Source organism: Lithobates pipiens, unplaced genomic scaffold (genome assembly GCF_037356315.1).
Source record: "Lithobates pipiens isolate NorthernLeopardFrog02 unplaced genomic scaffold, aLitPip1_a1.2 Scaffold_8, whole genome shotgun sequence".
Taxonomy (NCBI): Eukaryota; Metazoa; Chordata; class Amphibia; order Anura; family Ranidae; genus Lithobates; species Lithobates pipiens.
The window spans coordinates 83,586,338-83,611,678 of record NW_027507903.1 but is presented as its reverse complement, the minus strand read 5'-3'; positions in this window follow the sequence as shown (position 1 = coordinate 83,611,678).

Here is a 25,341-nt window from a genome sequence, read left to right as displayed (position 1 = left end):
GATCTGGTGAACAATCCCCTTCTATCTGTGGTCGCGTTGTGCCGTTCTGATCACTCTCAGCAGAGGCTGTCACTCACAGCCGAGCAGAGTGAAGCCGCCTTCCCCTCCTCCTTTATGTCTACACAGTGCTGTGCATGCAGGAGGAGGAGGAGGAGGAGGCAGCTTCACTCTGCTCAGCTGTGAGTGACAGTCGCTGCCGAGACTGATTAGAACGGGGCGACGTGACCACAGAGAGAAGGGGATTGTTCACCGGGTCCTGGATCACTGAGCCGACAGGTGTCACTCCACCCTGTAATGCCGCCCACTGCCAGGCTCTCTTTGTGTGGTCTGCCTAACCCGCGGCTAGGGATGAGCTTCGTGTTCAAGTCGAACATATGTTCGACTCGAACATTGGCTGTTCGCACATTCGGTGAATACTGAATGTTATGGGCCGTTATCGCCAAATTCGTGTGGCGCTCACGGCCCACAATGCACTGCGCCATCGCAGTGCATTGCTGGCTCATGATTGGCCAAGCATGCACTGTGACCCCGCAGGAGGATGCCTGGAGGATCACAGGATGCCTGGGGCCAATCATAGCTCAGGCTGTGTACATGCCCCACACTATATAAGGCCGCCAGCAGTGACAACAGTGCTGGTCGTGGACGCGGTGCATCGTCATCATCAGTACGTGGCCGTGGGTCACGCTTATCCTTCTTTTCGGCAGCTGAACGTGTTGAGCCACATCACGCCGAAGACTTGGTAGAGTGGATGACCAAGCCCTCTTCATCCTCCTCATCCTCTCTCACCCAGGCTCAGAGTACTAGCAAAGCAGCTGCCAACTTATCCCCTTCCCTTGTCTCAATGTCATCATCAGTGACTCCTTCCCTAGACCCACCACGTCCTCCTGAGGAGTCCCCGGAACTCTTTGAGCACAGTGTTGGGTACATGCTCCAGGAGGATGCCCAGTGTTTTGTAGGCTCTGATGATGATACTCAGCTAAAGGAAGGCAGTAGCGTGAGCGCAGAGAGAGGGGATGCTCAAGAAGGACAGCAATCTGGCAGTCATGTTCCACAAGCTGCAGCATACTTCCAGGTTTGCTCCTGCGATGAAGAGGGAGGGGATGATGAGGGCACTGACTCCACGTCCAACGAGGCAGGATGCCCTCCGGGGGCCAGCTTAGGGGCAGCACACCAACTGAATCACACCGCAGAGCTCCGCCTGTGCAGGGCGCTGCCTCTGCGCATTATTCTAAAAGTTCTTTGGTGTGGGCCTTTTTTTAGACGAGTGCATCAGATCGCACTGCTGCTATTTGCAACATTTGTCTCAAGCGTATCTCGCGTGGCCAAAACATTAGCCGCTTGGACACCACATGCTTGACCAGACATACTGTATGTTGACCTGCCATGCAGCTCGTTGGCAAGCGTACCTCAAAGACCCACACCAAAGAACAAAGCAGACCTCTCCTTGCTCCTCATCAGCTGGGATCTGCAACCCCACTAGACCCTCAGTCCTCTCTGAAAACTGCTCTGAGAGGAATGAAGGTGTAGACTTAGGTGTGTCACAGCCAAGTGCTTCCGGGCACTCTGCTAGCAGTACACCCACATCCGATTATAGCAGGCAAATTTCCCTGCCCCAGCTGCTGGACCGTCGAAAAAATTTCACTCCCAGCCATCCACATGCCCAGCGGTTGAATGCTAGCTTGGCTAAATTGCTAGCACTTCAACTGCTGCCTTCTCAGTTGGCAGACTCGGCCCCCTTCCGTGAGTTTGTACAATGTTCTGTTTCTCAGTGGCAGGTCCCCAAATGCCACTTTTTGTCACGGAAGGCGATTCCGGCTCTCTACCGGCATGTGGAAGGCAATATTCTTGCCTCGCTGGACAGGGCAGTCAGCGGTAAGGTGCAAATTACTGCTGACTCATGGTCCAGCAGGCATGGACAGAGAGGTTACCTGTGTTTCACGGCCCATTGGGTCAGTCTTCTGGCAGCTGGAAAGGATACAGGACAAGGTGCAGTAGTGTTGGAGGTTGTTCCGCCACCACGCCTCCAAAATGCTACTACTGGTTGTGACACACCTCTCTCCTCCATCCTCTCCTCTTCTTCTTCCTCCATGGCCTCTTCCAGTGCTCTGTCCTCAGAACCAGCGGTGCTCCGTAGGCATTCAAGGGGCTACGCAAGTATGCAGGCAAAACTATGCCATGTCGTGCTTGCGCTGGTTTGTTTGGGGGACAGGAGCCACACTGGGGCAGATATTTTGTCAGCTTTGCAGGGGCAGGCCGAGAGGTGGTTGACGCCACACCAGCTTAAGCCAGGAATGGTGGTTTGCGACAATGGCACCAACCTCCTTTCCGCCCTCCGATAAGGACAACTGACCCATGTGCCCTGTGTGGCGCAGCAGTTCTTGAGAAGGTACCCGGGCTTACAGGATGTCCTGAAGCAGGCCAGGAAAGTCTTGTGTGCATTTCCGCCGATCATTTAATGCCTGTGCTTGGCTGGCTGAGCTCCAAAAGGAGTTGAACCTGCCCAAAAACCGCTTTATATGTGACATGCCCACCAGGTGGAACTCAACGTTGGCCATGCTGCAGCGGCTGCACACATAGCAGAGGGCCATCAGTGAGTACCTGTGCGACTACGGCACCAGGACAGGGTCAGGGGAGCTTGGTTTTTTCTCACCACGCCAGTGGGGCATGATCAGGGATGCATGCACTGTCCTGTCACCGGTTGAGTAGGCCACAAAGATGGGGAGCAGTGACAGTGCATGCATCAGTGACACTGTACCTCTTGTCCACCTCTTGGAGCATACGCTGCGTGGAATAATGGACAGGGCACTTGAGGCAGAACAGAGGCAGGAAGAGGAGGACTTCCTTGCCTCTCAAGGCCCCCTTTATCCAGGCAGTGTTTCTGCTGTCCTACCCATCACACAGGAAGAGGACGAGAAGGAGGAGGATGTTTTACAGGGATGATTTACAGTCCCAAGAAACCCGTGGACTTGTACGTGGCTGGGAGGAGGTAGCTGCGGATCATGTTGTCCTTAGTGACCCAGAGGACTCCGGACTGAATGCCTCAGCTTACCTACGCTGCATGGCCTCCCTGATCCTGCAAAGCCTGCAAAGGATCCTCGTATTCCTCGGATCAAGGAGAGGGACCATTACTGGTTGGCCACTCTCCTTGATCCACGGTACAAGGGTAAGGTTGCCGACCTTATCTTGCCATCGCAGAGGGAGCAGAGGATGAGACATCTCCAGGAGGCCTTGCAGAAAGGTCTGTGCAACGCGTTCCCAGAGACTGGGAGGTTACAAACTCCTGGTCCTGGACAACGTGTTGCTGAGGCATCGGTCAGAAGGAGCGTCTGACCGATGCGTTCAGACAATTTTTTAGTCCGCAGCCCCAAGGTATGATCGGTTCCAGCAACCATCGCCAGCGTCTGATTTACATGGTGCAGGAATACCTAGGGGCAAGGTCAGACTTGGACACCTTTCCCACAGAAAATCCTCTGGCTTACTGGGTCTTGAGGATGGATCACTGGCCACAGCTTGCACAGTATGCAATTGAGCTACTGGCCTGTCCTGCATCCAGCGTTATTTCGGAACGCACCTTCAGTGCTGCTGGTGGCTTTGTAATCAATCACAGGGTGCGCCTGTCCACCGACTCGGTTGATCGACTGACCTTCATAAAGATGAATCAGTCTTGGATCACCACCAGCTACCAAGCACCTGAAGCTGATGTAACCGAATATTTTTTTTTGAAATATCACATCCCTTCAAGACTGCCTATGCGGATGCTGAGTGACTGTCCTGTTATGTTGACTGTCTATCCTCTTCTTCCTCCACTGATATCTTGGAAGAACATTTTTGGTTCTGGGTGATGCCACCAGCCCAATTTTTCTGCCCCTGTTTAACAGAGGCGTGTAATTGCAATTTTTGATGCAATGCTTTGCAGCAGGGCTCATTCCTGCACTACAACTAGAGTATATGGGAGAGGTTGCAGTGTATAGGCCCAATTTTTCAGCCCCTGTTTAACGGGCATGTAATACAATTTTTGATGCAATGCTTTGCAGCAGGGCTCATTTCTGCACTCCAACTAGAGTATCTGGGAGAGGTTGCAGTGTTGTGGTACCAGCAAGCAGTGCCTAAGGCCCAATTTTTTAGCCCCTGTTTAACAGGGGCATGTAATTACAATTCTTGATATAACATTTCACAGCAGAGCCCATTCCTGCACCCACCGAGAGTAATTGTGAGGACTTACAGTGTTGTGGCACCAGCACCGCTACCACCACCACAACCACCAAAGGCCCTATTTTTCTACCACTGTTCAACAATGGCATGTAATTACAATTCTTGATATAATTGTTCACAGCAGGGCTCTCCAGCGCCTACCAAGAGTCACTTAGGCGCAAATTTCTGCAGAGCATATAGGGCAGGCCCCTACTTTCAAACATCCAACTTACAAACGTCTCCTACTTGCAAACGGAAGGAGACAACAGGAAGTGAGATGAAAAAAGATGGACGGCAAACAAATTATACAGGGGTGATAACTCTTCCCTATGCTTTCCAAAAAGCTTTAAAAATTGATTTTTTGACTGGAGCTACACTTTAAAAATGTACCAGTTCAAAATTACAAACAGGTTCTACTTAACACAAGAAACCTACACAGTCCCTGTCTTGTTTGCACCGCCTGTATACTGCTGCTCTGAGTATATAGGGCCTGGGGGCCCCACGCCTTTCCTTTTTTTAATATGGGTACGGGGTTCCCCTTAATATCCATACAAAACCCAAAGGGGCTGGTAATGGGCAGGGGGGGCTACCCATGCCATTTTTCTCAATGATTTTCATCCATATTGCCGGAACCAGATATTACATTAAAACAGCAAGCAGTTTTAAATGACTTTTTTTCCGTTAAATGTCATTTTGTGCAGGGACTGTTCTAAACACGGGAAACACGTGGCACTTCACAGGCATACTATAGACACCCCCTAGGCACGATATTTAAATTAATATTTCACGTTTTTTTCACTTTAATCGTCATTAAAATCAGTGCTCCCGAAAAAATTGCAGTTTTTAAAAACACTTTAGGCATTGACCCATGTCCCCTGGGGCAGGAGCCAGGTCCCCAAACCCTTTTTAGGACAATATCTTGCATATTAGCAATTAAAATTAGCACTTTTTATTTCGAACGTTCAAGTCCCATAGACTTCAATGGGGTTCTAAATTTCGCATGAATTTTCGGTCCGTTCGAAAGTTCTGGTGCGAACCGAACCGAGGGGGGTGTTCGGCTCATCCCGAGTTAGGATCAATGGTGTTCTCAATGCTGAGAAATACAGACAGATACTTATCCATCATGCCATACCATCAGAGAGGAATGTGATTGGCCACAAATTTATTCTGCAGACAGACAACAACCCCAAACATGCAGCCAATGTCATTAAAAACTGTCGTCGGTGTAGAGAAGAACAAAGAGCCCTGGAAGTTATGGTGCGGCCCCCACAAGCCCAGATCTCAACATCATTGAGTCAGTCTGGGATTAGAGGAAGATTTGAGGCAGCCTACATCCACAGACGATCTACGGTGAGTTCTCCATAATGTTTGGAACAACCTACCTGCCAAGTCCCTTCAAAGACTATGTGTAAGTGTACCTAGAAGAATAGATGCTATTTGAAGGCAAAGGGTGGTCACACCAGTTATTGATTTGATTTTTCTTCTGTTCATTTACTTTCCATTTTTTTAACTGATAACTTTAACACCTGCCTAAAATTTTCCACAGTAATATAATGTAGTGGAGGTCCTGTCCATTAGGGGCGCACAGTGACCCATCCATGGGTCTGGCCCCCTGGTCTACATATAGGGCGCTGGACTACGGATTCCAATGGTAATAGTGTTTTTTTGAAGCACATGATTAAAGCCAGAGGCTCTAATAAGCTTCAAAAAAGGGTGGACCCGGGGTGCAAAGCATTCACTTTTTTCACACTAAATCTCCTCCCACCCAATCAGGAAGTGGGTGATGGGGAAAATCTGTTCTGATCCCTCTGAACTTAATCTGCAACTGGACAAGAACATTATGCCTTTAGTTATATTTTAACAGAGTGGGCTACCTGTGTCATTTGCAGCTTAGCAATGATTATGCCATTTTAATACCATCATTTTGACCACTGGGGGGCATTGTTGACAGCAAATACAGTATATTGAATAAGCTATAGAATGGGGTCTGGTATTCCTTACTGGTCGACTGTTTTTGTCCACCCATTAGCATTCCTAAAGAGCAATGTAAAATCCATGTCCAGAGCCCCTGAGGACGTCAATCAATATTAACAAAACAGAGATTCAGGATGACGATGTCATCATGCACGCCTTAAATTACACAAATAGCTGCCTATCTGGAATACTCTGCACACTTGGAAGTGTTTTACATGTTATATATATATATATATATATATATATATATATATATATATATATATATATATATATATATAGATATATATATATATATATATATTTTTTTTTTATTATTATTTATTTATTATTATTATTATATGTTTTATAAGAAATTTTATATTTTGGAGTTGTTGGACAGCAACCATACCATCCGCTCTCAAATGCCGCATTTGGTAACCATTTATTAATCCTTTATTGGGATTGAACCACACTTAGCCCTTGTACACACGGTCGAAGATTCCGTCGGAATGTGTCCTATCGGACCGTTTTGTCGGATATTCCGACTGTGGGTGGTATGCATTGGACTGTTTCCGTCAGACCAAATTTTCCAACTTGCTGGAAATATTTTCCGACAAAATGCTCCGATCGGACATACTCCGATCATGTGTAGAGAATTCCGATCGGACAAAGTGCCACGCATGCTCAGATCAAATTCCTACATCAAAGCTATTGGCTACTAGCCTGAACGTAGTCCCATCGTAACGAAATTACGTCATTGTGAAATGGTAGGGGTACAATGTCTTAACTGAGGAGGATGGGGCCACTGTCACCTGACCCCGCCCCCCTCTGACACAAGGGGAAACCAGAGCTTCCCCAGTGAGGTGCGGGTGACCCCACCCTCCTCTGATGTAACGCAGGTTTCCGTTACATTTACAGCCTCCTTCGTTTTCCGAATTAACAGAGTCAGTGATCACTGACTGTCCATTCATAACTGTCCATTCATAACTGTCATTGAGCATCGTAAACTGTGTTTAGGATGCTTCAGTTTATGAATGGACAGGAGCCTTTGTCTCCTGTCCATTCATCTTCAGTGCAGCTGAGGCTGCAGAGAAAGGAACTGGGGAATCTGTGTCCTGTCTCAAAAGGGAGATGTTAAGACCCCTAATATCTTACCAAAGCCACCCCCCAACACAGCTAATAAAAAAAATATATAAAGACTAGGGATGAGCCGAACACCCCCCCTGTTCGGTTCGCACCAGAACCTGCGAACAGACCTAAACTTCGTGTAAACTTTAGAACCCTATTAAAGTCTATGGGACTCGTACGTTCACAATCTAAAGTGCTAATTTTAAAGGCTAATATGCAAGTTACTGTCCTAACATGGGGACATGGATCAATGCAAAAAAAAAGTTTTAAAAACGGCCTTTTTTCAGGAGCAGTGATTTTAATAATGATTAAAGTGAAACAATAAAAGTGTAATATTCTTTTAAATTTAGTACCTGGGGGGTGTCTATAGTATGCCTGTGAAGGGGCGCATGTTTCCCGTGCTTAAAAAAACTGTCCCTGCACAAAGTATCATTTGTGCAGGAAAAAAAGTATTTTAAAATCACTTGCGGCTATATTGTCGGCTCCCGTAATACAGAGAACACTCAATGAGTGTTCTCTGTATTAGCCAACAATTCATTCATTCATTGATTAAAAAAAAAAAAAAAAAAAAGCGTGGAGGTTCCCCTAAATTCAATTACCAGTCCCTTCAGGTCTGCTATGGATATTAAGGGGAACCCCGTTTCAAATAATAAAAAAAATTTGACGTGGGGGTCCCCCTAAATATCCATACCAGACCCTTCAGGTCTGGTATGGATATTAAGGGGAACCCCACATCAAATTAAAAAAAAAAAATTGACATGGGGGTATCCGAGCACGCAACCTGGCAGGCCGCAGGAAAAGTGGGGGGGACGAGAGAGCGGCCCCCCTCCTGAACCGTACCAGGCCACATGCCCTCAACATTGGGAGGATGCTTTGGGGGTCTGTGACAAGGGCCTCATCCCCACAACCCTGAGCGGTGGTTGTGGGGGTCTGCGGGCGGGGGGCTTATCAGAATCTGGAAGCCGTCTTTAACAAGGGGACCCCCAGATCTCACCCCCCGTTTGAAATGGTAAGGGGGATACAAAAGTACCCCTACCATTTCACAAAGAAAGTGTAAAAATGGTTAAATAAGACAAACACACTTTTGAAAAATTCCTTTATTAAAAAAAATAAAAATAAAAAATAAAGATTCCAGCGGTGCTAATCCACTCTTGCTATCCAGCGACGGATCTCCGGGGTCCAGCAATGGATGATCATATCCAGCGACAGGGGATCTCTCAGTCCAGCGCTGTCCATACATCCGTCTTCTGTCTATACTGCGGAGACACTGCGGGGATCCCAGCGCTGATGTTTCTTATATTAGGAGGGTGGGGCCACCCGTCACCTGACCCCGACCCCTCTGACGCTGGTGAGGAAAGCTATGGGGATCCCCAGTGACGTATGGGTGACCCCGCCCCCTCTGATGTAAGGTTTCCGTTACATCAGAGGGGGCGGGGTCAACCATACGTCATTAGGGAATCCCTGGCTCCCCTCACCAGCGTCAGAGGGGCAGGGTCAGGTGACGGGTGGCACCGCCCTCCTAATATAAGAAACGTCAGCGCTGGGATCCCCACAGTGTCTCCGCAATGCAGACAGAAGACGGATGTATGGACAGCGCTGGACTGAGAGATCCCCCGTCGCTGGATATGATCATCCATCGCTGGACCCCGGAGATCCGTCGCTGGATAGCAAGAGTGGATTAGCACTGCTGGAATCTTTATTTTTTATTTTTATTTTTTTTAATAAAGGAATTTTTCAAAAGTGTGTTTGTCTTATTTAACCATTTTTACACTTTCTTTGTGCAGACAGAAGACGGATGCATGTATGGACAGAGCTGGACTGTGAGATCCCCTGTCGCTGGATATGACCATCCATCGCTGGACCCCGTAGATCCATCGCTGGATAGCAAGAGTGGATTAGCACCGCTGGAATCTTTTTTTTATTTTTAATAAAGGAATTTTTCAAAAGTGTGTTTTTTAAAATTTGATGCAGGGTTCCCCTTAATATCCATACCAGACCTGAAGAGCCTGGTAATTGAATTTAGGGGAAACCCCACACTTTTTTTTTTTATCAATGAATGAATGAATTGTCGGCTAATACAGAGAACACTCATTGAGTCTTCTCTGTATTACGGGAGCCGACAATATAGCCGCAAGTGATTTTAAAAGACTTTTTTTCCTGCACAAATGACACTTTGTGCAGGGACAGTTCTAAGCACGGGAAACATGCACCCCTTCACAGGCATACTATAGACACCGCCCAGGTACGACATTTAAAGGAATATTACACTATTATTGTTTCACTTTAATCATTATTAAAATCACTGCTCCTGAAAAAACTGCCTTTTTAAAAACTTTTTTTTGCATTGATCCATGTCCCCTGGGACAGGACCCAGGTCCCCAAACACTTTTTAGGACAGTAACTTGCATATTACCCTTTAAAATTAGCACTTTAGATTTCTCCCATAGACTTGTATAGGGTGTTCAGGCTTTTCAAATTTGCAGTGAACAGCCCAAATTGTTCACTGTTCGCTGAACAGGCAATGTTCGAGTCGAACATGAGTTCGACTCGATCTCGAAGCTCATCCCTAAGAAAGATGTGTAATAAATAAGTATTAAAATGGTTAACTCGTACAAAATAATAAAAAAATACAAATAAAAAACACACTGACATCACCCCCCCAAAAAAATAAGGCATTGTATATAGATATACTAATAAGATCGTTTTAAAAAACAGAATAATAAAGATAAAATAGATAAGTATGTTTGTAGAGTTTTGCAGGTAAATATGTTGACAAGTATGTATGTACTGTATATAGGTATACTGCTTTACCATCTAGCAAAAGAGGAGTGTGCTTGGTCGCAGGGCTCAAAATTTCAAGTCCAGAGCTACTAGCCAGGTCTCAGGGTTACTCGCACTTAACACTTAAATGTATGCAGAATTAAGTTACAAAAATAAATTTTAACAACTTTATCAGTTCCCCTCAGCACAGCCCCACTTTGCCCCCATTGCAGCCTCACTGTGCCCTTATTGCAGCGTGACCGTGCCCATCATTGCAACCTCACCATGCCCCACATTGCAGCCTCACTGTGCCCCACATTGCAGCCTCACTGTGCCCCCATTGCAACCACACTGTGCCCACATTGCAGCTTGACTGTACCCCATATTACAGCCTCACTATGCCCTTACATTGCAGCCTCATTTTCCCCCCGCCATTGCAGCTTCACTGTGCCCCCATTGCAGCCTCACTGTTCCCTCATTGCAGCCCTCATTGCAGCCTGACTGTGCCCAACATTGCAGCCTGACTGTGCCCCACATTGTAGCCTCACCGTGCCCCCATTGCAGCTTCACTGTGTCCCACATTGCAGCCTCACTCTGCCCCACATCGTAGCCTGACTGTACCCCATTGCAGCCTGACTGTGCCCCAATTGAAGCCTCACTGTTCCCCACATTGGAGCCTGACTGTGCCCAACATTGCAGCTCCACTGTTCCCCACATTGCAGCCTTACCATGCCCCATATTGCAGCCTCACTGTGCCCCCATAGCAGCCTTACCGTGCCCCACATTACAGCCTTACATTGGCCTCATTGCAGCCTTACATTGCCCTCATTGCAGCCTTACAGTGTAGCCTTACATTTCCCCCATTGCAGCCTTACATTGTCCTACATTGCAGCTTTGCCAAGGCGGAGGAAGTGAGAGGGGATTGGGGTGGCCGTAATCACTGACTCTGTCCATTCATAACTGTCACTGAGCATCGTAAACTAGTCTACGATGCTTCAGTTTATGAATGGATAGGAGCCTCTGTCTCTTGTCAATTCAGCTTCAGTGCAACTGAGGCCGCGTACACACGGGCGGACTGTTCGCCCAACCTTGTCCGCTGAACAGTGTTTGGGCGGACAGTCCGCTCGTGTGTGGGCTTTCAGCGGACAGTTTCAGCGGACAGTTGGACGGACAAAGTCTTTCGGAAATTCCGAAAAACTGTCCGCTGAAACTGTGTTTGAGCGAACAGTCCGCCCGTGTGTGGGCTTGTCCGCTGTACTTTCGAAATGAGCGGACTGTTCCCGCTCGGAAAGTCCGCCCATTTCGAGCGCGTGTACAGGTAGGCGGGGCCCGCGAAGGAGACGTCGCGGGCTCCGCCGCCTGGAATGGGCTTAAAGGGGAACCCCAACGCCGAAAAAAATCGGCGTGGGGGTTCCCCCCAAGTCCACACCAGACCCTTGTCCGAGCACGCTACCCGGCCGGCCAGGAAAGGGGGGCGAGCGAGCGCGCCCCCCCTCCTGAGCCGTACCAGGCCGCGTGCCCTCAACATGGGGGGTGCCTTGGGGAAGGGGGGGCCGCGCGGCCCCCCCACCCCAAAGCACCTTGTCCCCATGTTGATGAGGACAAGGGCCTCTTCCCGACAACCCTGGCCGTTGGTTGTCGGGGTCTGCGGGCGGGGGGCTTATCGGAATCCGGGAGCCCCCTTTAAGAAGGGGGCCCCCGGATACCGGCCCCCCACCCTATGTGAATGAGTATGGGGTACAATGTACCCCTACCCATTCACCTGTGAACTAAAGTACAATAAAAAACACAACACAGAGAAAAAATATTTTATTGCACAGCTCCGGGGGTCTTCTCGCCGGACTCCTCCGCTATGTGTGTGTAGCTCTTTTGCTAGCGGAGGAGTCCGGCTTTCTTCCTCCCCGCCGCCGGCCTCTTCTCCCGACTTCGGGGGTCTTGTCCCCCTCTTCGGTTCTTCTGCCGGGCCACCGCGCCTGGTCCGGTGGCCCGGTCTTCTGTCGCCGTCTTCCGTTCTTCTGTCGCCGCCTTCGGTTCTTCTGCCGGGCCACCGCGCCTTCTTGTAGCTCTTTTACAGGCGGTGGCCCGGTCTTCTGTCGCCGCTGTCGTCGCCGCCGCCTTCCGTTCTTGTTCTTCTTCTTGTTGTTCTTCTTCTTCTCCTGGAGATGTTGACTCGACGATCTCTCCGGCCGGAATGCCAGGGACACGCTCCGCTGCCACTTATATAGTGACAATGGGGCGGTGTCACATGGTATATGTCACATGGGTTGATGTCACATGGGGACTATGACATCGTAAGGGGGCGGGGTCACCATGTGACCAACCCATGTGACATATACCATGTGACACCGCCCCATTGTCACTATATAAGTGACCGCACAGCGCGGCTCTGGCATTCCGGCCGGAGAGATCGTCGAGTCAACATCTCCAGGAGAAGAAGAAGAAGAAGAACAAGAAGAAGAACAAGAACGGAAGGCGGCGGCGGCGGCGACGACAGCGGCGACAGAAGACCGGGCCACCGCCTGTAAAAGAGCTACAAGAAGGCGCGGTGGCCCGGCAGAAGAACCGAAGGCGGCGACAGAAGAACGGAAGACGGCGACAGAAGACCGGGCCACCGGACCAGGCGCGGTGGCCCGGCAGAAGAACCGAAGAGGGGGACAAGACCCCCGAAGTCGGGAGAAGAGGCCGGCGGCGGGGAGGAAGAAAGCCGGACTCCTCCGCTAGCAAAAGAGCTACACACACATAGCGGAGGAGTCCGGCGAGAAGACCCCCGAAGACCCCCGGAGCTGTGCAATAAAATATTTTTTCTCTGTGTTGTGTTTTTTATTGTATTTTAGTTCACAGGTGAATGGGTAGGGGTACATTGTACCCCATACTCATTCACATAGGGTGGGGGGCCGGTATCCGGGGGCCCCCTTCTTAAAGGGGGCTCCCGGATTCCGATAAGCCCCCCGCCCGCAGACCCCGACAACCAACGGCCAGGGTTGTCGGGAAGAGGCCCTTGTCCTCATCAACATGGGGACAAGGTGCTTTGGGGTGGGGGGGCCGCGCGGCCCCCCCTTCCCCAAGGCACCCCCCATGTTGAGGGCACGCTGCCTGGTACGGCTCAGGAGGGGGGGCGCGCTCGCTCGCCCCCCTTTCCTGGCCGGCCGGGTAGCGTGCTCGGACAAGGGTCTGGTGTGGACTTGGGGGGAACCCCCACGCCGATTTTTTTCGGCGTTGGGGTTCCCCTTTAAGCCCATTCCAGGCGGCGGAGCCCGCGACGTCTCCTTCGCGGGCCCCGCCTACCTGTACACGCGCTCGAAATGGGCGGATTTGCCTCCGCCTTACGTGGGCGAGTCCGTTCATTTCAAAAGTTGAGCGAACTGTTTGCCCAACCTTGTTCGTCAAACAGTCCGCTCGTGTGTGGGCAAGTCCGCTCATGCAAATTTTGAGCGGACTGTTTGATGAAACTGTTTGCCGAACAAGGTTGGGCGAACAGTCCGCCCGTGTGTACGCGGCCTGAGGCTGCAGAAAAAGTGACTAGGGAATCTGTGTCCTCAGTCCTGTTCCCTGTCTCAAAAGGGAGATGTCGGGGTCTGTTAAGACCCCTGATATCTCACCAAAGCCATCTCCCAACAGGGCTAATAAAACAAATATATATAAAGAATTGTAATAAACATTGAAAACGTTAAATTCTACAAAATAATATATATATATTTTTAAAAAAACATTGTATATCCACTTGCTTACTGGGCACTTAAACCCCCCTCCTGCCCAGACCAATTTTCAGCTTTCAGTGCTGTCGCACTTTGAATGACAATTGCGCGGGCATACAACACTGTACCCAAATTCAATTTTTATAATTTTTTTCCCACAAATAGAGCTTTCTTTTGGTGGTATTTAATTACAGCTAGGAGTTTTACTTTTTGCTAAACAAACAAAAAAAATGCAAAAAAAAAAAATCATGTTTAAAAGTTTGTTATAAAATTTTGCAGAGGTAATTTTTCCCCTTCATTGAAATGCGCTGATGAGGCGGCGCTGGTGGGCACTGATAGGCTGCACTGGTGGGCACTGATAGGCTGCACTGATAGGCACAGTTAAGGCGGCACTAATAGGCATAGATAAGGTGGCACCAATAGGCACAGATAAGGCAGTACTGATGGGCACAGATAAGGCGGCACTGATGGGCAAAGATGGGCACAGATAAGATGGCACTGATGGGTGGCACTGATGGGTGGCACGGATGGGCACTGATAGGTACCACTGATAGACGGGACTGATGGGCACTGATAGGTGGCTCTGATAGGTGGCACTGCTGGGCACTGATGGGCATCACTGATGGGCACTGGTAGATGACACTGATGGGCACGGATATGTGGCACTGAGGTGCAGCACTGTTGAAGCAGATTGTGGGCACTGTGGGCACTGATAGGTGGCACTGATGGGTGGCACTATGGGTACTGACGGGTGGCACTTTTATCCAATCTTTAGGTGGCACTAGCAAGGGGCAGGTGGGCACTGATGAGCTGACTCCAGCTTGCGGTGATCGGGACTGAAGTCCCTCTCATGGCCGCCGGTGATCGATCTTTTTTTTTCTCCTCGCGCTGTCAGCGCGAGCAGGAAAAATAGCTGATTACCGGCTCTGTTGTGACCACATGTCATTGGCTGACAGCTGATCACGTGGTAAGGGGTCGGGATCGACCCCTTGCTCTGATCTGTGATCAGGCGAGTCTCATCAACTCGCTGATCACAGATCGGGGCGCGCAGGCCGCTCATGCACGGGACGACGTCAATAGACGTAGTCCCGGCAAAGCAGGTCCGCACTGTAGCGGTCATTCGGCTATAGCGCGGATCTCAAGATATACTAATAAGATCGTTTAAAAAAAAAAATAATTAAACCTAAGATAGGTACATTTGTAGGTAAGTATGTTTGTATCTATGTATATAGGTATACTGTTTTACCATCTTGCAATAAAGGAGTGTGCATGGTTGACTATAAGCCCTTGTACACACGGTCGGACATTCTGACGGAAGGTGTCCGATCGGACCGCGTTGTCGGATAATCCGACTGTGTGTGGTCTCCATCGGACTGTTTCCTTCTGAGTATCCGACGGACCAAGTTTTCCAACTTGTCTATAAAATTTTCCGACAACATGATCCGATCGGACTTTGTCCGGTTGTGTGTAGAGAATTCCGATCGGACAAAGTGCCATGCATGCTCAGATCAAATTCCTAAACCAAAGCTATTGGCTACTAGCCTGAACGTAGTCCCGTCCTAACGAAATAACGTCGTCACGTTAAGTACAATCGGATTTTCTGACAACTTTGTCCGACTGTGTGTATGCAACAGTTTCGGACAAAATCCGTCGAATTTGGTTGTCGGAATGTCCGACAGCGTGTACAAGGGCTAAGGGGAGGTTAGAGACTGAAATAACAAAAAACAAACAAAAACTTATAGATAAGTTGGCAAGTGTGTAGAGTTTTGCAGGTAAGTATATTAGTAAGTATGTATTGTTGTGGAAATTTTATGAAGATGTATTTAATATGTATTGTCACAGTGTCTCCCAGTGTTGGTTCTCTCTAAAGAGCAGACTGGGGCTGACCGATGGTGGTTGAGACCCATTTTGGTAGTGGAAAGCTTCTTGAGGATGCAGAGAAGTGTTTGCAGAATGGGGATATGTCCGCCAGCGAAGGGACCTTGTGCCATGGATAGACGATCGTCTGGGGGGGGATATGTTTACTTTGCAAAGACATTATCGGTTATTGGGGATGTGCGCTTGTGTCTCTTGTGTGTCTGATCAACACGTAGGGAGGCTATGGCCTGCAGATAATCTCCCATCCTCAGGAATGGTAGAATAATCCATTGTTCTCTGAATATTGCAGAATAAGGATTCACGCCAACAGTGAAAACGGCAGTCATTGAATTGTTACAGTCGGGGACAGCGTCCATGATTTTAAGGCCAGCCCTGCGGCTTCCTTTGTCTAGCTGAAGATGATTGCTTACAGGTGGTACAGGGGGCGAGAAATCATACACACGGCCCCTGCCCAGACAGGCCCATTGACTATCCTAGTCATGGTTCATTGGTTGAGATTTGTATAACTCCTCCTGTTTGAAGGAATGCCTGTGCTTGATTGGCTGATTGTGAAACCATCAAGCTCTATTGTTAAGTACTCTAAATAAGCACAGGCTCTAGAGGGACAGTCAACCTGTGGAGCTAAGGATATAAGGATGGTGGTTATGTCTGTTTTCTTGGGAAGATATGGGAAACAGGGGTTTACTAAGATGCATTATACCAAGAAGCTGAAAGGGCGCTCTATTAGAGCAGAAGGCATGGATTACGTGCAGATTATAGTGGAATTTCCACAACATTGAGTATATAGACAATATACTGATAAGATAGTGAAAAAAAAATCAAAGATAAGATAGGTAAGTGTGTAGAGTTTTACAGGTATGTTGGTAAGTATTAGGGTTGCACCGATGCTGATACCGAGCATATTTGTCATGGAGATCCTGCCAGTACCCAGTGCTCCAATTCCCATGGTGTGCGATCACGGGCGTCGTGTGCATGCGCCTCTGTTGGCGCCAGGCGGGTTACTTAAACCTGCCTGTTGCAGACGGTCCCCACTGTCTGCTCTACAGCGTTGTGTGCCCAAAACCTGATCTGAGACTTTACCTGTGATAAGACATGGCTTTCCTGTGACTAACCTGTTATCCACCTGTACCCGACCCTGGCCTGTTTGTAACTACTCTCCTGCCTGCTTCTCTGTACCTCTGTTGCCAGCCTGATATCCGACCCTGGCCTATTTGTGACTATTTTCCTGCCTGCCACTCTGTATCTACGCTGCCAGCCTGATATCTGACCTGGCTGAGCTGATCCTGTCTGCTGAGCTGATCCAGTCTCAGTCTTTTAATCCGATCTGGTCTATTGATCCTGCCAGGCACCCGTGTCCCTCCTTACTCCTATGTCTTCTGTTACGTCACCAGGGGACCAAGAGTGTGAGCCGTAAGGGAGACCTTCCTCTGCAATTCGGGCTCAAAACCATAAGGTATGTGACAATATTACTCGGGCAAATGCTCTGATGCTTAATCCTCTACCTGGATAGTCAGGGGTGATCAGTGCGACGCTGGGGAGGAGTTACAATCACCAATCTCCCTGTATAAATTTCAATAAAGCATCTGACAGCCACATCTCCTCCTCTACCCCCATGGCTTTCAGTTGTTTAAGTGAAATCTATACAGGGATATCGGTGATTTTAACTCCCCCCGAGCACTGGACCGATCAGTCCCGACTGTCCCCATTTCTTCCTCGTGTCCCCCTCTGTGCTCCTCTGATCCTCCTCCATGCTCTGGTCCCCCTCTGTGTTCTTTGGTCTCCCTCTGACCTCCTCTGATCCCCCTCCATGCTCCGGTCCCTCTCCATGCTCCTCTGATCCCCCCTCCGTGCTCCGGTCCCCTCAGTGCTCCTTGGTCTCCCTCAGTGTTCTGGTCCTCCTCCATGCTCCTCATTCCCCCTCCATGCTCCTCAGTCCCCCTCTGCGCTCCGGTCCCCCTCCGGGCTACCTTTTCCGAATGAACAGAGCCAGTGATCACTGACGCTGTCCATTTATGACTGTCACTGAGTGTCGTAAACTTGTTTACGATGCTTCAGTTTATGAATAGAGAGGAGCCTCTGCCTCTTGTCCATTCATCTTCAGTGCAACTTAGGCTGCAGAATAAAGGACAGTGGAATCTCTATCCTCAGTCCCTTTCCCTGTCTCAAAAGGGAGATGTCAGGGGTTAAGATCCCCGATATCCCTGATATCTCACCAAAGCCCCGCCCCAACAGGGCTAATAAAAAAAAATATATATAAATATATATATATATATATATATATATATATATATATATATATATAGAATTATAATAAATAAACATTGAAAAGGTTAAATTGTAAAAATAATAAAAAAATTTAATAAAAAATAAAAAAAAATGTATATACGGTAGATATACTGTACTAAGAAAATAGTTTAAAACAATAATTAAAGCTAAGATATACAAGTAAGTTTGTAGAGTTTTGCAGATAAGTATGTTGGGAAGTATGGATTTATATAGATACACTTTTACCATCTAGCAAGAAAGGAGGGATCTTGGCCAGCTATAAGGGGATGTTGGAGGCCGGAATAAAAAAAAAACATAAAAAAAAAAATTTAAGATAAGATAGATAAGTGGAGTTGTAGAGTTTTGCAGGTAAGTATGTATTTATAGAGATGATATACTAGTAAGATAGTTAAAAAATATATAATTTTTTAAAGATAAGATAGGTAAGTAAGTGTGTAGAGTTTTGCAGGTAAATATGTTGGTAAGTATGCGAATTTGAATGATGACTCGTTCAATGGACATAAATGGATCCGTTTATCGTTAGTTTTTTTGCTTCTGGGTCACATATCTGTAGCACCCAGAGTTCAACTTTTAAGGGGCGAGAAAAACATTAACCTTTCAATTTATTGTCCATTCAGCAGATGTTTTCCACACTTTTCCTTCTGTTTTTGGCCTCAAAAACATCACAACCGATTTTCAATTTGTGCTCATTAACTGGATGAAAAATGAACGAATTACAGATTTTTTTTTTGTCTAGTGTATGGGCACCATTAGATTCATGCTTGCTCTATGTTATAGATAAAGAAAAAATACATTTATTTCATACATATAAATACTGTATATCTGCTCAGTGCACATTAAATAACAAGCATGTTGATGGTAATTCTCGCAGTTTATTTTCCCAGGAGCCACTGACAGAAGTGTTAAGTAAGCTAGTTATATATGTTGTTAGCACTCATTCAAGTGTATGGCAGCTAATGCTGGGTCACCGTTGTTTTCCCCATTGCTGTTTGGGGAATCACATAATCTGGTTTAAGGCTAAAGAACTAAGAGGCAGTTTGCCAGTTTTATGGATGCTGTAAAATTTAATTTTCTGTCTTGGGAATACTGCGAGTACCACAAGATAGAATACCCCTAAGGGGGCTTCACATGCACAGAAGACAAGCTTCATAACACAATCAATGGTCCTTTGTAGATGACTACCTCCCATGTGGTGCAACACACTTCACCAATAACTATACCGCAGAGAGAAGCTGCAGGAGTAACAAACACCGCTTTTAACTTTACTTCCCCGCTTGTATGTATGTATAAAGTGTCGTTCTCATCATTTACATTTTCCAGGTATAACTGTAAATTGAAAAATATCAAGATTTGTATAAATTCCCATAAAACAGGACCGTGATTAGAGAAGATCAGGATAACTGGGCACAAATAAAAAATATACTGTTGTCTTAAAGTGGAAGTAAACCCTTCTATAATTTTCAGTCAAGGAAGCTGCCATCTTGGCCTCTAATCAGTTATGACATCTGATCAGTTATGACACCAGCCATTGGATGGTTTGAAAGTTTGGCTGAGAGCACAACCAATGTGAAAGTTAGCATTTCCGGCATGCCGGGAATGTAAGTGTTTTTTGAAACTGGGTTTACTCCCGCTTTAATTCTTTTTTTAAAGAATCTTTTTTTACATTGTATTCTCTGCACTTACATAACACTCATTTGAAATATAACTCAGAAACGGTCCAAAAGATCGAGGCTTGGAACGCACACCAATCCTGGGAAACCCAAAAACACACTGCTGGAAAGATTCAGTGCTGGTCTAATGCTGCGTACACATGGTCAGAATTTCGGCCAGCAAAGGACCGATGAGAGCTTTCATCGGAAAATGCGACCGTGAGTATGCTCCATCAGAATTTTGCTGGCCGAATTCCTGCCAGCAAAAGATCGAGAGCAGGATCTCAAAAATCGGAAATTACGATCGTGTGTATGCAATTCCAACGCGCAAAAACTCACGCATGCTCATATTCAACAACGAGACGGAAGCTATAGGCTACTGGCTATTGAACTTCATTTTTCTAGTCAAGTCATAAGTGTTGTACATCACCGCGTTCTTAATGGTCAGAATTTGGTGTGATTGTGTGTATGCAAGGCAGCTTGAGCGAAATCCCATCGGAATTCCGTCGGGAAAACCATCAGAGCTTTTTTCGACCAAAATTCCGATCGTGTGTATGGGTCATAGAGGCAATTTAAATGTGAGTGCACATTTTATACATTTGGATGTTATCTTATTGGTTCAAATACATTTTATAAAAGCACATTGCGCAATGATGTATGTTTACTTCTTGTGAGATACCAAGATTGGCATGGAGATATGAGGAGTAACTAGTGGCAACCTAGTTGGAAAAATGCCAGCAAAGTGGAGTGGTTATCCCAATATAAACCAAAGGCAAAGTTTTTTCTACGTTCCGGTGAGTACCCATTTCAGAAGGTGGTGGTGGCACATGAAGTGGTGAAAAGCCTTTATTTAGAATAGGGATGAGCCGAACACCCCCCGGTTCAGTTTGCACCAGAACCTGCGAACGGACCAAAAATTTGCACGAACTTTAGAACCCCGTTAAAGTCTATGGGACTCGAACATTTGAAATCAAAAGTGCTAATGTTAAAGGCTAATATCCACGTTATTGTCCTAAGAAGGGTTTGGGGACATGTATCAATTCAAAAAAAAGTTTTAAAAACTGCTGTTTTTTTGGGAGCACTGATTTTAATGATGCTTAAAGGGGAAAAAAAGTGAAATATTCCTTTAAATATCATACCTGGGGGGTGTCTATTGTATGCCTGTAAAGTGGCGCGTGTTTCCCATGCTTAGAACAGTCCCTGCACAAACTGACATTTTTAAAAGAATAAAAGTCATTTAAAACTGCTTGCGGCTTTAATGCAATGTCTGGTCCCAGCAATATGGATGAAAATCAGTGAGACAAACAGCTTAGGTACCCCCCCTTCCAGTCCATTACCAGGCCCTTTGGGTCTTGTATGGATATTAAGGGGAACCCCGCACCCAAATTAAAAAAAGAAAAGGCATGGGGCCCCCAGGCCCTGTATACTCTGAACAGCAGTATACAGGTGGTGCAAACAAGACAGGGACTGTAGGTTTGCATTTTTAAAGTGTAGTTCGCCCCCAAAAATCTATTTTTGGGGGCGTGTCCAAGATGGCGACCTGAGAGGTTGTGGTTGCTAGAGCTCTGCTGACCCTTTTTATCCGGCTACTACTTTCTGCATTTTAAAACCACCCGATACCTGCATCACTGGGCTCCGGATGTCAGGCAGGACGAAACGCAAGGGGAAACGGCATTCCTACTTAGACCAAGCCCCGGCTCTGGCCCTGCAGGCGGCGGCTCCCCTCGTGCAGGCGCGCAATATGGCGTCCCAAACTGAGATGGAGGACCGGGAGGTGGACGCCGAGATTGGATTCCGGGAGGTCATGGCGGCTATTGCCTCTTGTCAGGCGGCGCTGACTAACAAAATTGAGGCTGTGCAGCTGGATGTTGGCCTGGTCAGACAGGACCTGGACAAGCTGAGGTCGCGGGTGACGGAGACAGAGCAACGCGTGAGCAGAGTGGAGGACCTTGCCTCGGAACACGTGGAGTCCATACGCACCCTCCACACGCGAGTGCGGGCCCTGGAGTATAAGGCGGAGGACGCCGAGAACAGGAACCGACGGAACAATCTCCGTATCGTTGGCCTGCCTGAGGGAGTTGAGGGAAGGAACCCTACCGTTTTTGTGGAAGAGTTGCTGCGAGGCCTTCTTCCTGAGGCGCAATTCTCGACCTACTTCACCGTGGAGAGGGCGCATCGGGTTCCCCCCACCCCGGGTCCTCCGGGTGCGCGGCCGCGCACACTCATCTTTCGGCTCCTGCATTTTCGGGATCGTGATGAAGCACTCCGGGCGGCCCGTCGGACGGGAGATCTTAAATATCAGAATGCTACCTTAATGCTGTTCCCGGATTACTCCCTGGAGACGCAGAAGCTGCGAAGATCGTTCGATCATGTGAAGGCCGGTCTGCGCGCTCGTAATATCAAGTACAGCGTTCTCTTCCCGGCCCGGCTGCGGGTGCAAGATGGAGAGACTACCAAATTCTTTACTGACCCGCGTGAGGCTGCAGTCTGGCTGGACTCCCTCCCTCCGCGTCGGTGAGCTTCAGTGGTGGAGGTACGCGTCCGATGTCATCTCTGTCCTTGTTTACCTGTACTTTTCTTCTCCCCGGCCTCTCTCACTTACCTCATGTGTGCGACTCTCCTGTTAGTCGTGAGTTCCGAGGGGATCTATTACAACTTGTATTCGTGACTTGCCCACTGTACATTTGCTTTGAACGAACGTTTTTGGAACCGCACGCCTGGATAGTTATTGTCTGTCGCTGACTCGAACAGTTGATGTTCATACCCAATGCAGCAGCCGTGGGCCCTCCTTTTCGGATCGTAGCCTGCGATGGTTTACCTCCGCTGGATTTACTGGAGCCTTTTTGCACGGTCTGGACTCGGTGGCGGTGCTTAGAAGACGTGGACCCATGGACGATACGCGCGGCTTTGGCAGAGAGTAACACACGAGACGTACTTTCTTTATTGCCCTGGACTTGAGGCAGCTTGGAGCCCGGGGATATAATGTCTCTATTGTATGCTTTGCTATTAACTGATTACTCTCTCCTCGTAGGTATCCCGTTCGGGAGCAATAAATAATAAATAAATTGCGGCGCTCACCATAAAAGAATAACTAATCAATAGTAAACTGAAAAATATATATAGAAAGTGCAATGAGTGTGAATCACCTCACAAAGTGCAAATAGTGCAATTAAATAAATGCAATTAAATAAATACAATTCAGGTAATTGCTGCAATAATCAATGTGCTCATATAATATATATATGCCCAAAAAGAAAAATGCAAAATCAGAGGGCATAAACAATGTGCAAAAAACAATATTAAGAGACACAGTGAATCTGTAAATCATAAATGTTCATAAATTCCCGTTCGTGCAGATGCTTTGTGAGCTATAAACAAAGTCCATGCATAAAAGTGCCTTCCGCAGTGTATACTAATCCAGTGATTCAATTCAGTGCCAAGCCAGTGCACCACCTGTTTCCCCAGCCTCTCACCTCCAATACTTGATACAGAAGCACAATTTAAAAGCCAGAGCTATTTCCTCCACAATCATCCAGTGGTTAGTATCCAGCTGACTTTTTCTTTCCCTGGTTCTCCACCTCTCACATAAGTAAAGAACAGAAGGACAAGGGGGCTCTCATGTGTAGTATCCAAATAAAGCGATTTTAATAACAAACAATAGTAACTTACAGTTCAGTAAATGACAACGAGTAGATATAGCAACAATCCGAACTTCCGGTCTCGGCCGCGACCGGAAGTAACAAGTGCAATACCACAGCTCCTTCCCTGACGCGTTGCGTCACGATCACATGACTTTTTCAAAGGGTAATGGGAGTGTGGTAAGTACGGAGCTATTTATTCGATCAGCGCCGTCGCCATGGTAATCACGGCGGCGCCGTCGCAAGTCAATGACGAATGCCCATCTTAATACCAATAGATAATAATAATATCTTATTCTAAACAACATTCGACATTGCAACAAATTAAATATCTTATATTCTAGACATTTCAGATTACTAAATAACAATTTAAAAAATGACATCTAGTGTTAAAATTATAGATCATATTATCTCCCATATACTATTAAATGGAGAGTGACATCTTGTGGTTAAATTCCGAATTTCACTTTTTATATAATTCTACATGGGAAAAAATTCCAATCCATATAGACATTTAAATAAAATTTGCTAAAATACATGTATATAAAAAGGATACTTTTAAAAAATCTATAATAATAATTCTCCTTTAATATATAAAAATATAAAAAATATATATATAAAATGTGATTAAAAAATATTGTCAAAGACGGGTTATCAGAAAGAAAAATCATCAAAAAGGAAGAAGAAATAATTCAAAAACAACACCCCATTTTTTTTCCCCTTTCCATTACCATCATCACTTATATGGGTGTCTCCTTATACATATTTACCGAAACAAATATAAATAAAATGATGATTTTTCTTTCTGATAACCCGTCTTTGACAATATTTTTTAATCACATTTTATATATATATTTTTTATATTTTTATATATTAAAGGAGAATTATTATTATAGATTTTTTAAAAGTATCCTTTTTATATACATGTATTTTAGCAAATTTTATTTAAATGTCTATATGGATTGGAATTTTTTCCCATGTAGAATTATATAAAAAGTGAAATTCGGAATTTAACCACAAGATGTCACTCTCCATTTAATAGTATATGGGAGATAATATGATCTATAATTTTAACACTAGATGTCATTTTTTAAATTGTTATTTAGTAATCTGAAATGTCTAGAATATAAGATATTTAATTTGTTGCAATGTCGAATGTTGTTTAGAATAAGATATTATTATTATCTATTGGTATTAAGATGGGCATTCGTCATTGACTTGCGACGGCGCCGCCGTGATTACCATGGCGACGGCGCTGATCGAATAAATAGCTCCGTACTTACCACACTCCCATTACCCTTTGAAAAAGTCATGTGATCGTGACGCAACGCGTCAGGGAAGGAGCTGTGGTATTGCACTTGTTACTTCCGGTCGCGGCCGAGACCGGAAGTTCGGATTGTTGCTATATCTACTCGTTGTCATTTACTGAACTGTAAGTTACTATTGTTTGTTATTAAAATCGCTTTATTTGGATACTACACATGAGAGCCCCCTTGTCCTTCTGTTCTTTACTTATGTGAGAGGTGGAGAACCAGGGAAAGAAAAAGTCAGCTGGATACTAACCACTGGATGATTGTGGAGGAAATAGCTCTGGCTTTTAAATTGTGCTTCTGTATCAAGTATTGGAGGTGAGAGGCTGGGGAAACAGGTGGTGCACTGGCTTGGCACTGAATTGAATCACTGGATTAGTATACACTGCGGAAGGCACTTTTATGCATGGACTTTGTTTATAGCTCACAAAGCATCTGCACGAACGGGAATTTATGAACATTTATGATTTACAGATTCACTGTGTCTCTTAATATTGTTTTTTGCACATTGTTTATGCCCTCTGATTTTGCATTTTTCTTTTTGGGCATATATATATTATATGAGCACATTGATTATTGCAGCAATTACCTGAATTGTATTTATTTAATTGCATTTATTTAATTGCACTATTTGCACTTTGTGAGGTGATTCACACTCATTGCACTTTCTATATATATTTTTCAGTTTACTATTGATTAGTTATTCTTTTATGGTGAGCGCCGCAATTTATTTATTATTTATTGTTTCACTAGTAGTGTGGAGATCACTATTCTTGCAGGCTGCTTCCACACTTTAATATGATTTAAAAATTTTTTTTCTTTTTGGTTTGTTACACTTAGATTAGTAAGG